Below are 13,843 nucleotides of genomic sequence, written 5' to 3'. Positions count from 1 at the left end.
ATCACTAGGGGAGCGTTACGTTGAGTTCGTCCCAATAATATCTCCTTTCTCTTGAAGTGTACACTCATTCACTACTTCCCACAAATCTAAAAGCATTGGATTGGTAGAGGCATGAGGGAGTTTCGCCATGTCTTATACTTGTAATTTCCTTTCAAATCAAGTACACACTTTGGGAGGAAGGGGAGGTAATTGGGACGTGACCTTGATGTCAGACACTGCAGGGCCAGTAGGATGATGGCTTTGTTGTGTGCGTTACTGGCAGTGGTCAGTCCTCTCTCAGCCTATCGACAGAGTGAAGCTTGTAGCAAGCTCCCAACGCCCTCCTCCACACAGTCTCAAAAGGGGGGAACACAGAGGGGGGGAATTCATAACTCATTCATAACACATTTATAACACATTAATAATCCTTCATAATACTACATTATACATTCATAACCCTTCATAACAAATTAATAATCCTTCATAATACTACATTACACATTCATAACCCTTCATAACACATACATAACACATTAAAAACACTTCACAGCACATACATAACACATTCATAACCCATACATAACCCTTACAAAACATATTCATACAATTAAAATATTTATTATAATGATTAAGTAACCCTTACATTAGACATTCATAAGCAGAACATAACACATGCATAACCCAAAACGTATCACATTCACAAGTACTACATAACACATTCATAACTCTTCATAGCACATTCATAACCTCTCCAAAAAGCACATTCATAACTCTTCATAGCACATTCATAACCTCTCCAAAAAGCTTATGTCAACTTGTGTACCTTCTCCAGGCTGCTGCGGTGTCCCAGGCTGACCAGGGTCATTCCCAGGCTGACCAGGGTCATTCCCAGCTGCTTACAGCCTCGGTACATCTGCCCCTCTGCCCGTCAACGCACTGGTCGCCTCGTCCAACACTGGGACAGGACGGTTAGAGACATGTATGGTTAGCATTGTTGTATTAGATCCTATGGTTAGCGTAGCATTGAAGCTAATATCGGTAGGGTACAGACTTGCGTATTTAGGCTGCAGGTAGAAGAGTCGGGCAAAGCAAAGCCTCTGCATCTCCCCTGCAAACAGAACATCATAGCTGCAAAGAGAGAGAGAAGTAGAAGAAAGAGAGAGAGAGAAGAGAGAGAGAAACAGAGAGAAAGACACAGAGAGACAGACACAGAGAGACAGACACAGAGAGACAGATAGAGAGAGACAGATAGAGAGCAAAGTCTCAACCATCATCTCAACTCAATCTATTCTATCTTGTCCTGAGGCACATTCTACAGTAAGATACATCGGTCAGATGGACTCAGCAAACAGAACATAGTTGCCATCTTGTTTCTTACCAGGTCCAGTCCACATCCTCATTCAATCCACCGGTTCTTTTAAGCAGACTAGAATCAGACACAGAGTCACAGTAAAACACACACATGCAAAAAAAATAAAACATTTCCAATTCACACATGAATATGAATACATACTTGAACATGTGTGAAAAGGACAAATACAAGCACCCACCAAATTATGATTTTATTATTATTATTATACAAACAAAAACACATACACATACACACACCAGTGGCGGTCAGTGCCGTTTAAGATGAGTGAGGACAATAATTTTAATGAACATGGCCTTATTTCTATTACAGCATGACGGATGACTGTCATTCATATTCACCCAGTTCAATGTAACAGTGATGGGTTTAGGTTACTGTCATTCATATTCACCCAGGTCAATGTAACAGTGATAGGTTTAGGCTACTACATGATACTAGAATGTTCCCTATACCCATCATGAGGTTGCTACAACCCTACCCTATGAATAAAAGTTTATAATGTAGGTGCACACAGGTCGAGAGAAACATTTGAAATGACAGACAGTGACATTCAATATCGCCTTGCACACTCTTGCTTGCATCTAGGGTGTAATCATTAGTCCAACAGTTGCAAACAAGAGTTGCTATTGGAAAAATTCAGGTATGTTTTGTTCCATTTGCTTCCATTTAAGAAACTTTTTTCAACAGAATTGGCGGAATGATTACATGAATTTCATAGCAACCACGTTGTAGTACTTCTCCCATCTACAGTGAGGGAAAAAAGTATTTGGTCCCCTGCTGATTTTGTACGTTTGCCCACTGACAAAGAAATTATCAGTCTATAATTTTAATGGTAGGTTTATTTGAACAGTGAGAGACAGAATAACAACAAAAATATCGAGAAAAACGCATGTCAAAAATGTTATAAATTGATTTGCATTTTAATGAGGGAAATAAGTATTTCACCCCCTCTCAATCAGAACGATTTCTGGCTCCCAGGTGTCTTTTATACAGGTAACGAGCTGAGATTAGGAGCACACTCTTAAAGGGAGTGCTCCTAACCGCAGCTTGTTACCTGTAAAAAAGACACCTGTCCACAGAAGCAATCAATCAATCAGATTCCAAACTCTCCACCATGGCCAAGACCAACGAACTCTCCAAGGATGTCAGGGTCAAGATTGTAGACCTACACAAGGCTGGAGTGGGCTACAAGACCATCGCCAAGCAGCTTGGTGAGAAGGTGACAACAGTTTGTGCGATTATTGGCAAATGGAAGAAACACAAAAGAACTGTCAATCTCCCTCGGCCTGGGGCTCCATGCAAGATCTCACCTCGTGGAGTTGCAATGATCATGAGAACGGTGAGGAATCAGCCAAGAACTACACGGGAGGATCTTGTCAATGATCTCAAGGCAGCTGGGACCATAGTCACCAAGAAAACAATTGGTAACACACTACGCTGTGAAGGACTGAAATCCTGCAGCGCCCGCAAGGTCCCCCTGCTCAAGAATACATATACATGCCCGTCTGAAGTTTCCCAATGAACATCTGAATGATTCAGAGGACAACTGGTGAAAGTGTTGTGGTCAGATGAGACCAAAATGGAGCTCTTTGGTATCAACTCAACTCGCCGTGTTTGGAGGAGGAGGAATGCTGCCTATGACCCCAAGAACACCATCTCCACCGTCAAACATGGAGGTGCAAACATTATGCTTTGGGGGTGTTTTTCTGCTAAGGGGACAGGACAACTTCACCGCATCAAAAGGGACGATGGACGGGGCCATGTACTGTCAAATCTTGGGTGAGAACCTCCTTCCCTCAGCCAGGGCATTGAAAATGGGTCGTGGATGGGTATTCCAGCATGACAATGACCCAAATCACACGGCCAAGGCAACAAAGGAGTGGCTCAAGAAGAAGCACATTAAGGTCCTGGAGTGGCCTAGCCAGTCTCCAGACCTTAATCCCATAGAAAATCTGTGGAGGGAGCTGAAGGTTTGAGTTGCCAAACGTCAGCCTCGAAACCTTAATGACTTGGAGAAGATCTGCAAAGAGGAGTGGGACAAAATCCCTCCTGAGATGTGTGCAAACCTGGTGGCCAACTACAAGAAACACCTGACCTCTGTGATTGCCAACAAGGGTTTTGCCACCAAGTACTAAGTCATGTTTTGCAGAGGGGTCAAATACTTATTTCCCTCATTAAAATGCAAATCAATTTATAACATTTTTGATGTGTTTTTCTGGATTTTGTTGTTGTTATTCTGTCTCTCACTGTTCAAATAAACCTACCATTAAAATTATAGACTGATCATTTCTTTGTCAGTGGGCAAACGTACAAAATCAGCAGGGGATCAAATACTTTTTCCCCCACTGTATGCGCTCTCCTCTCACCTTTTCCCTTCGCTTGTGGACTCCAATGCACAACACATCAGCTGTATGTAGGCTAGATTATAGCCTGGGGAAGTTAGATTATAGCCTGGGGAGGTTAGATTATAGCCTGGGGAGGTTAGATTATAGCCTGGGGAAGAGGTTAGATTATAGCCTGGGGGAGAGGTTCGATTATAGCCTGGAGACGAGGTTAGATTATAGCCTGGGGACGAGGTTAGATTATAGCCTGGGGACGAGGTTAGATTATAGCCTGGGGACGAGGTTAGATTATAGCCTGGGGACGAGGTTAGATTATAGCCTGGGGATGAGGTTAGATTATAGCCTGGGGATGAGGTTAGATTATAGCCTGGGGATGAGGTTAGATTATAGCCTGGGGACGAGGTTAGATTATAGTCTGGGGAGGTTAGATTCTAGCCTGGGGACGAGGTTAGATTATAGCCTGGGGACGAGGTTAGATTATAGCCTGGGGAGGTTAGATTCTAGCCTGGGGACGAGGTTAGATTATAGCCTGGGGAGATTAGATTCTAGTCTGGGGAGGATAGATTCTAGCCTGGGGACGAGGTTAGATTATAGCCTGGGGACGAGGTTAGATTATAGCCTGGGGAGGTTAGATTCTAGCCTGGGGACAAGGTTAGATTATAGCCTGGGGAGGTTAGATTCTAGTCTGGGGAGGTTAGATTCTAGCCTGGGGACGAGGTTAGATTATAGCCTGGGGACGAGGTTAGATTATAGCCTGGGGAGGTTAGATTCTAGCCTGGGGACGAGGTTAGATTATAGCCTGGGGAGGTTAGATCCTAGTCTGGGGAGGTTAGATTCTAGCCTGGGGACGAGGTTAGATTATAGCCTGGGGACGAGGTTAGATTATAGCCTGGGAATGAGGTTAGATTATAGCCTGGGGATGAGGTTAGATTATAGCCTGGGAATGAGGTTAAATTATAGCCTGGGGACGAGGTTAGATTGTAGTTTGGGGACGAGGTTAGATTATAGCCTGGGGACGAGGTTAGATTATAGCCTGGGGACGAGGTTAGATTATAGTTTGGGGACGAGGTTAGATTATAGTTTGGGGAAGAGGTTAGATTATAGCCTGGAGCCTTTCTCAAATCCAGAACAAACCATGAGAGGACTATCAGGAGCACAGTACTACATAGAACCATGACTAAATGGAACTCTATTCCACATCAGGTAACTGATGCAAGCAGTAGAATCAGATTTTTAAAAACAGGTAAATATACACTTTATGGAACAGCAGGGACTGTGAAAAGACACACACTCACACACACACACACACACATCTGGGTGCTAGCACACACTTTACACACACATACATTGTAATATTGTTGTATAGTGGTATTATACATTTTGTGTTGTGGATATGTGGTGGTGTGACAGTGTAATATGTACTGTTTTATATGTTGTTTTATGTGTAATGTAAGTGTCTTAATGTGTTTGGACCCCAGGAAGAGTAGCTGCTGCCTTGGCAGTGTCGTGTCTTTGGCTATGCCGGATTAAGTGATATGACATGCTAACTTATAAAATGATTTCTGTGTAATTAATATTACCTGATTAAGCTAATCATGTAAATGTAATTAACTAGAAAGTCGGGGCACCACGGAAGAACGTTTATAGAGCCATTATCTTCCGAATAAACTCTTAAAATACTTTGTAATATTTTACATCGATAGCAGTCAATATTAACCCTTGTTTTATTTTCAGTCTCATAATGAAAGTTGTAAGTTCTTGGCTATCTTCACGAACCCTGGCTAACAAGTTGAATCAGCAATACAAAATTGGGTTTAATTATTTATTTACTAAATACCTAACTAATCACACAGAATTACAAATACACAGAATGCAATGATGTCATACAGAAAACGTCCTGGTGGACGGAACCTGTATGAAAGCTGGTTACACAAAGGAAAGGGGGTTGGGCTTGAATGAAAGAGCGGGAAGATTTAGGAACACAGAAACAGCAGCTATGCTATCGTAAATACATTATCTTATGCATTCTAAATTACCGCCCATTTGGAAAAGGAAAATGCAATAAATATTTACTCTGAGCTGCGCTTCGGTAGATTGGTCGTAGATGCTGGCCGGGTTGGCCAACAGATCTCCCTGTTTTCGGAAGAATGTCTCTGGTGGTCCATTGGATACGTGGTGGTATCTTCGTCCGTCTGTTAGACTGGATCCGTCGTCCGTCCTTTCCTAGCCCACGTTACAGCGGCCGCTGCTAACTCAACGGCTAGGAAGTAGCACTTCTGTAGTGAATAAGCTCAAAGTTCATACCAGTTCATACCAGAGCTCACGCCGAGGTTGGCTTAGTTCTGTACTTGACATGTGTGTCCTTCTAACGTAGAGGCTGCAGGCCTCCCGTACTGGAACTACTGGTTATCTTTTCGTCAAAGGATTATATAGTGGGGAGGGGGAGGAAGGTGTTTCATCGTTTATAACCCCTTGGTCTCTTCACAGGGTTGGGCCACTGATCGAGCAGGGCACTTTCCTTATGAAAACCCAAATCTCTCATTCGGAAGCTAAAATTACATTTCATCTCCTAACAAACATTTTCAATATCAAACATTTCAATTGCATAACAATTCCATGTGACTCTGATAACTAGGGGGTGTATACTTTCTCAGATACAGTTTATGTCGTTCTGTCATCAGTCATAATGTCTCAGATGACAACCGAACTGACATACATACTCATTACGTTCCCAAGCATATTTCCAACTGGTTTTATTAACAAAATATGTGGTACCTTTCCACATTTGTTTGATGTTCCCAGACTCTCTATATTTAAAAGGACAGCAGTCCTTCAGTAGGGTCAGTAAGAGAGGGGAAGGGGGAAAGGTATTTATGGGGGGGGGGTCATAAACCTTACCCACAGGCCAACGTCATGACAGCAGAAACTAATGGACTCCAGGAAGAGTAGCTGCTGCCTTGGCAGGAACTAAATGGACCCCAGGAAGAGTAGCTGCTGCCTTGGCAGGAACTAAATGGACCCCAGGAAGAGTAGCTGCTGCCTTGGCAGGAACTAAATGGACCCCAGGAAGAGTAGCTGCTGCCTTGGCAGGAACTAAATGGACCCCAGGAAGAGTAGCTGCTGCCTTGGCAGGAACTAATGGACCCCAGGAAGAGTAGCTGCTGCCTTGGCAGGAACTAATGGACCCCAGGAAGAGTAGCTGCTGCCTTGGCAGGAACTAAATGGACCCCAGGAAGAGTAGCTGCTGCCTTGGCAGGAACTAATGGACCCCAGGAAGAGTAGCTGCTGCCTTGGCAGGAACTAAATGGACCCCAGGAAGAGTAGCTGCTGCCTTGGCAGGAACTAAATGGACCCCAGGAAGAGTAGCTGCTGCCTTGGCAGGAACTAATGGACCCCAGGAAGAGTAGCTGCTGCCTTGGCAGGAACTAAATGGACCCCAGGAAGAGTAGCTGCTGCCTTGGCAGAAACTAAATGGATCCCAGGAAGAGTAGCTGCTGCCTTGGCAGGAACTAACGGACCCCAGGAAGAGTAGCTGCTGCCTTGGCAGGAACTAAATGGACCCCAGGAAGAGTAGCTGCTGCCTTGGCAGGAACTAATGGACCCCAGGAAGAGTAGCTGCTGCCTTGGCAGGAACTAAATGGACCCCAGGAAGAGTAGCTGCTGCCTTGGCAGGAACTAATGGACCCCAGGAAGAGTAGCTGCTGCCTTGGCAGGAACTAAATGGACCCCAGGAAGAGTAGCTGCTGCCTTGGCAGGAACTAAATGGACCCCAGGAAGAGTAGCTGCTGCCTTGGCAGGAACTAATGGACCCCAGGAAGAGTAGCTGCTGCCTTGGCAGGAACTAAATGGACCCCAGGAAGAGTAGCTGCTGCCTTGGCAGAAACTAAATGGATCCCAGGAAGAGTAGCTGCTGCCTTGGCAGGAACTAACATGTGTCTCTGATTAGGAATCACATCACATCAGCTCTCGTAAATGCATTTCTATCTGGAGCAGTCCTAACCTGTTGCCAAAACATGGTTCAGGTAGTAGTGTTGCTTCTGATAGAAACATGGTCCAGGTAGTAGTGTTGTTTCTGATAGAAACATGGTCCAGGTAGTAGTGTTGTTTCTGATAGAAACATGGTCCAGGGGGTAGTATTGCTTCTGATAGAAACATGGTCCAGGTAGTAGTATTGTTTCTGATAGAAACATGGTCCAGGTAGTGTTGCTTCTGATAGAAACATGGTCCAGGGGGTAGTGTTGCTTCTGATAGAAACATGGTCCAGGTAGTGTTGCTTCTGATAGAAACATGGTCCAGGGGGTAGTGTTGCTTCTGATAGAAACATGGTCCAGGTAGTAGTGTTGCTTCTGATAGACACATGGTTCAGGTAGTAATGTTACTTCTGATAGAAACATGGTCCAGGGGGTAGTGTTACTTCTGATAGAAACATGGTCCAGGTAGTAGTATTGTTTCTGATAGAAACATGGTCCAGGTAGTGTTGCTTCTGATAGAAACATGGTCCAGGTAGTGTTGCTTCTGATAGAAACATGGTCCAGGGGGTAGTGTTGCTTCTGATAGAAACATGGTCCAGGTAGTGTTGTTTCTGATAGAAACATGGTCCAGGGGGTAGTATTGCTTCTGATAGAAACATGGTCCAGGTAGTAGTATTGTTTCTGATAGAAACATGGTCCAGGTAGTGTTGCTTCTGATAGAAACATGGTCCAGGTAGTGTTGCTTCTGATAGAAACATGGTCCAGGTAGTAGTGTTGCTTCTGATAGAAACATGGTCCAGGTAGTAGTATTGTTTCTGATAGAAACATGGTCCAGGTAGTGTTGTTTCTGATAGAAACATGGTCCAGGTAGTGTTGCTTCTGATAGAAACATGGTCCAGGTAGTAGTGTTGCTTCTGATAGAAACATGGTCCAGGTAGTAATGTTACTTCTGATAGAAACATGGTCCAGGGGGTAGTGTTGCTTCTGATAGAAACATGGTCCAGGTAGTAGTGTTGCTTCTGATAGAAACATGGTCCAGGTAGTAGTGTTGCTTCTGATAGAAACATGGTCCAGGTAGTAATGTTACTTCTGATAGAAACATGGTCCAGGTAGTAATGTTACTTCTGATAGAAACATGGTCCAGGGGGTAGTATTGCTTCTGATAGAAACATGGTCCAGGTAGTGTTGCTTCTGATAGAAACATGGTCCAGGTAGTAGTGTTGCTTCTGATAGAAACATGGTCCAGGTAGTAGTGTTGCTTCTGATAGAAACATGGTCCAGGGGGTAGTATTGCTTCTGATAGAAACATGGTCCAGGTAGTAGTGTTGTTTCTGATAGAAACATGGTCCAGGGGGTAGTGTTGCTTCTGATAGAAACATGGTCCAGGGGGTAGTATTGCTTCTGATAGAAACATGGCCTGAACATGGTTGCCATATTCTCAGAATATCAGAAATGTGTATATTTACAGTAGCATGTCTGTACATTCTCACATTTGCCATTTAAATCAATGATGATGCCAGTCATACCAACAACAACAAAAATACCCAACACACAGAGTCCCATCTTCAGTTCCAACTTTTAATGTGGAAAAATAGACAAATTGCAACAGAATCACTTGGGACCAGTGTTGGGGTGATATATTACAGTAATAACTTTTATTAGTAACGGAGTAACTCATTATATTACTGTCTTCAAATATTGTAATATTACTACAGCTATTTTGTGAAGTATCCTGTATATTACCTTTAGAAGAAAATCTTTACCGCCATGTTGTGTATATATATATATATATATATATATATATATATATATATATATATATATATATATATATATATATATATATTTTTTTTTTTTTTTTTAAAGCCTCGTCTCATGCTAATTGAATTTATGCTGTAGGCTAACTCTTTTCCAATAGGCTATTGTAAAGCTGAAAAAAATCTAAGAAAGATGGCAGCTGTGTTGTTACCCCACCTAAAACATTTTCCTTGTTTAATTTTTTTCTCTCCATTATTTAGAATTCATCGAGGAGAAAGAGAACAACATTTTAGTCAAATGCAAACTCTGCATTGATCTCTTGGTCCAGAAACACCACATCAAACCTGAAATAGCATCTGGAGTTTTATTTTTTTATTTTTTTAACCTTTATTTAACCAGGCAAGTCAGTTAAGAACAAATTCTTATTTTCAATGACGGCCTAGGAACAGTGGGTTAACTGCCTTGTTCAGGGGCAGAAAGACAGATTTTTACCTCGTCAGCTCGGGGGATTCGATCGGTTACAAGTCCAACCCTCTAACCACTAGGCTACCTGCCGCCCCCTATAGGTTGGTGCTGAAAGGCTCCAACCTGGTAACCAACATTTCAGCAATGCGGGAAAGAGGAGAAATCCATACACATTATGATAATAATGATGCATACATAATATTTCCAAGTGTTATAACAACGTTTCCATATTAACAATCGAAATGTCTGATAAATGTAATTCAAAACAGCAATAATGACATTATTAGCAAGATTATTAATAGACTCAAATCTCTAGCCACTTTAATAATGGATTTAATAAAAGGTATCATTAGCCACTTTAATAATGTTTACATACCATACATTACTCATCTCATATGTATATACTGTACTCTATACCATCTACTGCATCTTGCCTATGCCGCTCGGCCATCACTCATCCATATATTTATATGTACATATTCTTATTCATCCCTTTACATTTGTGTGTACAAGGTAGTTGTTGTGAATTTGTTAGATTACTTGTTAGATATTACTGCATGGTCGGAACTAGAAGCACAAGCATTTCGCTACACCCCAATTAACATCTGCTAACCATGTGTATGTGACCAATACAATTGGATTTGATTTGATTAACATACTGTATATTGATAATAATATGAGAGCAAGGTTTCAAACCAAGGCCACCAGCATCAATGGTGAACGCCCCAAACACTGTCAAATCAAATCAAATTGTGTTTGTCACCATGCGCCGAATACAACAGGTGTAGACATGTACACCTGATAGACCTGATAGAATGTTCCCCTAACTAACGGAAAACTGCACACTCATAAGGGGAACATTATTGGGGGAATAAAATTGTTAGCTGGGCCAGTGGAGGGAGAGAGGTGAGAGGGAACGAAAGGGGATAAGAGAGGAAGAGAGGAAGAAAGGAGAGAGGAAGAGAGGAGAGAGAGGAAGGGAGGAGAGAGAGAGGAAGGGAGGCAAGAGAGAGGAAGGGAGGAGCGAGAGAGGAAGAGAGAGAGGAAGAGAGGAGAGAGAGAGGAAGAGAGGAGAGACAGAGGAAGAGAGGAGAGAGAGAGGAAGAGAGGAGAGAGAGAGGAAGAGAGGGAAAGAGTGGGGCGGGGGTGAGAGCAGTACTAAAACTCATGCCTCACACCCTCAACCAATCACTGCTTTGATCTGTTTCCAACACTGTGGGAATGGGGAATAGGGAATGGGAATAGCCCTCTCATTCCCATTCCCTATCATATTGTACTATAAATGTCTTTATTAAATGCTTTAGGTTAAAATAATTAGTCTTTGATGATTTATGAAACACGCTTTGTTGTCTCCGTACAATCAGCGCCTATACTGTGGGTCTCCCATACACAGATGACTGTCTTCAGCCATATGAAAAACCTTCCATAGCAAAATATACCTAGCTACCAAGCTTCTCATCCAACTGGTGTAAGCTAGCTAGATACTGCTGCTAGCTAGATACTGCTGCTAGCCTTCTACTAGTTAGCTGCTACTGTTGCTCAGTGACCGAGTTGCTCCACCGGTTTACAACTCTGAGATTCGGCTGAAAGATGTTAGCATTGTCAGAAATGCTACAAAAAGGTAGCACATCGTTGGTTTATATTAGGCAGAAATGTGCACGTGAGAGCGATAAAATGGTGAATTTAATAAAAACTGACCGGTGCGACTACAATCTCTCTCTTTCTCTCTCTCTCTCTCTCTCTCTCTCTCTCTCGCTCTGTGAGAACCTAGTCCCAACAACACTTACTCATCCACATGACTCCAACCAGCGTCCCCAACATCAGCACGTTCTGACTGGACCATGATGGGAAGAGAACCCTCTGGATGCTGCAGAACCTCTGGACAAACCTCCAGTCTAGTTTGGGCCTGTGTGACCAGTAAAATAAACATATACCATATCAATAAACTGAGAAGGAGAATCTATTCATTTCAAAAGTTGTTCCATTTTATTTACATTTTAAAATTCAAATCACTTAATGAATTGAGGGTCTTCAATTCTAATTGACCCCAACCCTGATACACACATATTAGGATGAAACATTTCTTAGCCTAATCGGTGTCTGGGAAACAACACAATCACATTGGTCTTTTGATGCTGTCCAAGATTAGGCTATTAGCTACGAGACAGCACCTTGAGACTAACTAAATACTGGTAGGCAAACATTTCTCCATTTATGAAAACCTGACAAATAAATCTTACCCGCTCACTCCTTTCACACCCCTCATAGGCAATGGTGGCATTTTCAGAAAATCACTTGTAAAAAAAATACATATTTTTTAATCACTTGTAGTTGATCAAATGTGCTCTATGGAAGATGGAATTGGCAGAAGAGAAGATAATATGTAGTACTCCATCCATGCATCTTTCTAGAGAGAGATGGCAACCCTAGAGATGTCGTATGTCCTTTTTCTTGCCTGGAATATCTGGTTTTCCTTTCAATGTGAACGGTGTAACGAGGAAATACCTTGTGCACAGTTCACAGTATTTAGCCAGAGAGCAGTGTCCTGTATTCAGGTGACAGAAGCAGAAGGCCTCACCCTGTTAGTGTTTCACTGTCACTATATCATTTGTGATTTAACTCCTGTAAAAAAATAATAATAATTGCTATATAAAATGTCAGTATATAGGGCTAGGCCCTAATTTACAATGTGTCTCCCCTTCCATTGAAAAAATGATGCACTTTCTTGTGCTATGGCCACATTAATTTGAATATTCTAAACACAGGCTTGTCTGTTTAGATGTAACATGGAACCACCAGAGTGTTACTACATTTACACATTTCCCCACAACCAATAAACTGTCTTCAAATGGTTTTCAAACATTTGTTATTTAATCAACATATTGTGTCAGAAATGTATATTGTAATAGTGTTGCAAAAGGTTAAGAGGAATTAATAAAGAAAAACTTAATATGAAATTGTGACAATTCGTCAGGCTATATCCCCATTGAGCACAGATGTCAGCTCAATGTCTAGTTGATTGACATTTTCAACTTAACGTGAATTCAACAAAGAAATATCACCGTATCATTGGATGTAGGTAAAACAATAAAAAATGTGTGGAAAAATACGAAATTCCCTTACGTTGAAGACTTTTTAATTTTTTTTTTAAATACAATTAGATTTTTCACATTGATTCAACATCATCACATTACATTTTTTTGTTGAAATGACGTGGAAACAACTTTGATTCAACCAGTTTTTTGTCGAGGAGATCATTAATCGGATGGTTTCCAAAACACACTTTAAGACTATCAGGCCAACTGGGCTAATAGGATATTTCAATCAATATTTTATATTGAACATGTTTTTTAGTCTAGTAAAAGGCTCACCTTTATGGTCTGTGTCTAGGAAACCGCCCTTAGATGTGTAATTTACATGTTTCCAGTATCTGTGATAGCAGGTAATGGTTTTGCATATCCGTGGCACAGAGTAAACTGAGGTCAGTGACTGTCATAAAGTCCCAGAGACTTGGGAGAACATTGCACAGCACATTCCTAAAGACAAGGTTAGGAGGGTCAATTCAATTTAAATCCAATCAATTCAGGAAGTAAACTGAAAGTCCAATTCCAGTTTTACAAAATTTCCCCTCTTAACTTCAGTTCGAAAAATTACTGAATTGATTTGGATATTAACACAAAAAAAAGTAGGCTACAGTACTTCACCTCGCAATTTAGGATTTCCTGAATTGCCAGACCTAAAATGGACCTGGGCCAATATTTATAAAGCATCTCAGAGTAGGGCGGCTGATCTAGGATCTGGTCTGCCTAATGAATGGACAGGGGGTGGCTAATCTAGGATCTGGTCTGCCTAATGAATGGACAGGGGGTGGCTAATCTAGGATCTGGTCTGCCTAATGAATGGACAGCGGCAGCTGATCTAGGATCTGGTCTGCCTAATGAATGGACAGCGGCAGCTGA

The sequence above is a fragment of the Salmo salar genome, chromosome 06 (assembly GCF_965601325.2).
Source record: "Salmo salar chromosome 06, fSalSal1, whole genome shotgun sequence".
NCBI classification, from domain to species: domain Eukaryota; kingdom Metazoa; phylum Chordata; class Actinopteri; order Salmoniformes; family Salmonidae; genus Salmo; species Salmo salar.
This window is presented reverse-complemented; position numbering follows the sequence as displayed.